Below are 3,429 nucleotides of genomic sequence, written 5' to 3' on the forward strand. Positions count from 1 at the left end.
GCTGGGGACAGGAGCCAACCATTGTGCGCTTTTCAAAAAAGGAGGTCACTAAAGAGATGTTTCTCAAGCTTCCGGTGGCAGCCACCTGGTCCCACCCTGGAAAATGACACGACTGGCGAAGCGAAGACTAGAGGAGCTGAGGGGCTCTGTGCGTGGCCCCAGTAGTAGCTCTGAGGAGCATTAACTGGCCTTGGTGATCTATCCAGCAGGAAAGGATAACAAAAAATTTGAATGGTACTAATATTAAACAGCTAGGCTAGAAATAAGAAGGGGCTCCAGATATTATACCAGCACCCGTTGGTGTCTCCAGCTACACCTATAACATCTATAGATGTAAGAAGTCATGAGTCCCAGGTCCACTAGCCCTTCTGAAAACATGTCCTTCAGCTCTCTTAGTGTATTGACATTACATTGTCTTAACATACTTTGATGAACCCCCCCTCCCAGGTAAAGGTTTAGCTTCTCGAATGTGCCTATAAAATAAAACAACAGCAATATAAATATTCTAGCTACTAAGCTTTGTCACCTTTGTAGATGAACTAAATTCCTGTTATCTACTATGGATTTTATGTTTATGTTCTCTGGAGCCTGTAACTACATGTTGTGCCTTGTGTCTAGATGTCCCCCCAAAGCCTCATGCAGTCTTTTGGAGGTGGCAGAATCGAAATGTGTGATGCTGGGATTAAGGGTGTGTGATTACTAAACCACTACATGTGAGTCATTGGTTTGGCCCCGCCCTCATCCTGGTAGTCTGGATGGGATAAAGAGGGCGCAAAAATGCTGTTAAAGTCTTTTCTTCCCTTTGCTACCTTGTGCACGCCACGTTGTTCCTCTTCTGTGATGCCTATTTGCCATCCCTGCCTTGGAGCCAGCTGATTATGGACTGAAACCTCTACAGTCCTCTATTATGGACTGTGAGCAAACAAACCTTTCCCCCTTTGACTTTGGGAGTCGGGTATTTTGTCTCAGCAATGAGAGAAAAGTAACTAACACACTGCAAAAGTTCTCCAGGTCTGCAAAAGAGAGACCAGATCCAGATTCTCAGCCCTATAGTAAAAACTTTAATGGCCCAAGAGTCACAGAAAAACAGATCTTTATTTATGGTATTCCTTTGCTATTGTTATAATTAAAATAGGAGGACATTGGAGTCCTTTGACAAAACAGAGAGGAGTCTGTATGCTGTTAAACCCCTCCTCACATAGAGGATGATATTAAAGATAAAAGGCTTCTGCCAAATGCTACTTAATTTTTTCTGACTCCTACAACTTTTCAGGGCTGCAACCCATCAATATTCTACTTTAAATTTCTGGCCCCTGCTTATTTACTGAACATGGTTATAAAATGAAGTTTAAAAGTCAATGACTTCCTAATGTCCTTGTCCACTTTTCCAGACTATCAAAGGATGATGCTTCGTCCAACCAACCGACCAACAAACAAAAGCCCTCATCTTCCTTTGCCTCTTCTAGGTCAGCCAGAGAGACTTCGGATCCCTGGCTAGGCAGGGCCAGCATGCCCCTCAGCCCCAAACAGGTCTAAGGAGACAGACCCTTGGCCCTTCTTCATCCCTTAGGAGGAAGGGGTCAAAGTCTTGGGGGTGGAGGGGGTGAGGTAGGACAGAAGAAATAAAGGTAAGCATAAGGAGACAAGGAAAACTGTAATATGAAAAAAGCTATATTTCTAGGAATACTGCAACTTTGGGGACAGTGAAAGTTACCCAAGGCGATCTGTATTTACATTCTTGTGGTTACTTTTTGCTTCTTTCCTTCCAGACCCATAACACCCAGAATTCCTTGAGGATACTGTAAATTCATAAATTAACTTAATTGAGGAAGTAAAGAGCAAAAACCTGATCTTAAGATAAAGAAACATGTTTGAGAGAATTCCAAGAATGCTTAAATTATCCATCTAAAATAACACCTGGGCCCATACCTGTAAAATGGGTCATTATCTTTCTGGCAGGTGAGCTGTCTTTTCCAAAGGTTTCCACCCCTTCTAGAGAAATGTAAATGTTCCCAGCTCCAAAACAAAGTGCACTTCTGTCTTGAGGGCCCACACTTTACTTCCTTGAGTGTGTACTTTTGAAATTCTTCCTAGTAAATCCCTTTCAGGCTTATCGATGGGGCCTGGCAATTCTTTATCTTCCGTGGGAGCCAACAAATCTATTCTCTGGCCAGGGCGTGTTTAGGTTCTTCATCTCTGTGCTGGGAACCACAGGGAACCCTGTCCAGTGACAGTTTCTGTTGAACGCTGTTTCCTCAAACGCATATGATGTGTCTTCAGACATATAATGCCAACTGCTGCGGTTCCAATGTCCCCTTCAAGCTCATGTTACACTTAATTGCCATTGTCAGAGGATGGAGAGATAGGACCTCTGAGAGGTGATCAGGTCACCAGTGCCCTGCCCTTGGTGCTGTCCCCATGGGAGGAGGTTTCTGGCCCCTGCTTATTTACTGACCATGGTTATAAAATGAAGTTTAAAAGTCAATGACTTCCTAATGTCCTTGTCCACTTTTCCAGACTATCAAAGGATGATGCTTCATCCAACCAACCGACCAACAAACAAAAGCCCTCATCTTCCTTTGCCTCTTCTAGGTCAGCCAGAGAGACTTCGGTAATCAGGAGTGGGTTTGTGGCAAGTCCGGGATCCTTCACCCCCGCCCCCATTTCCACGTGCTCACCTGCCCCCGGCCCCATGACAGATGCTGGTGCCATATTTTTGTACCTCTTAGCCCCAGAATCAGGAGCCGAACAACCTTTTTTTTCTTTTTAAATAAATTACCCAGCCCGTGGTATTGTGCAGAAGCAGCAGAAAAAGGACTGGAACAGAGCCTGCCTTCCTCTGGCATCCTCAGTCTGGTTCATGGATGTCAGCAGACACAAATCTGTCCTTTCCTAGCATGATTTGAACCTCAGACTTGGTGAATCCTGCAGGATCTCACCTCAGAACCCTCTGTCCCCAGCCCTGCTGCACGGGAAGGACTGGGGTCCTGCACCTTGGGGTTGGAGGGAAATGAATGGTGCTTAGCTGAGCCCTTCCTCGGCTGCTTGACCTTTTGTAAGAGCCTGACTGAACCAGAGCGACTCCATGTTGACCAGCAAACGACCTAGAGACTGTCGCTCCCCCCCTCATCCCTTATAGGATAACTAATGATTAATTGTGAATTGTTAGGTAACTGCTTTGAAGTAGCTGGGAAACTAAATGGAAACTGTAGTGAACACAGAGAACCAACACAAATCACGTCACTCTTTACTTGCCTGTAGTTGAATGTTCTGAACATTATAATCTAAGTTGTAAATGGAATAATGGATAATTGCTCTGCTGATCATTAGTACGTGACAGTCAAGTATATGCTTGATGACCACTAGCTCAGATCAACTGATTCTTTGCCTTTGTCCTCTTCCTGTAAGTTTTAAGTGTAACCCCCCCCC

The sequence above is a fragment of the Fukomys damarensis genome, unplaced genomic scaffold (genome assembly GCF_012274545.1).
Source record: "Fukomys damarensis isolate Sample0158 unplaced genomic scaffold, DMR_v1.0_HiC HiC_scaffold_37, whole genome shotgun sequence".
Taxonomy (NCBI): Eukaryota; Metazoa; Chordata; class Mammalia; order Rodentia; family Bathyergidae; genus Fukomys; species Fukomys damarensis.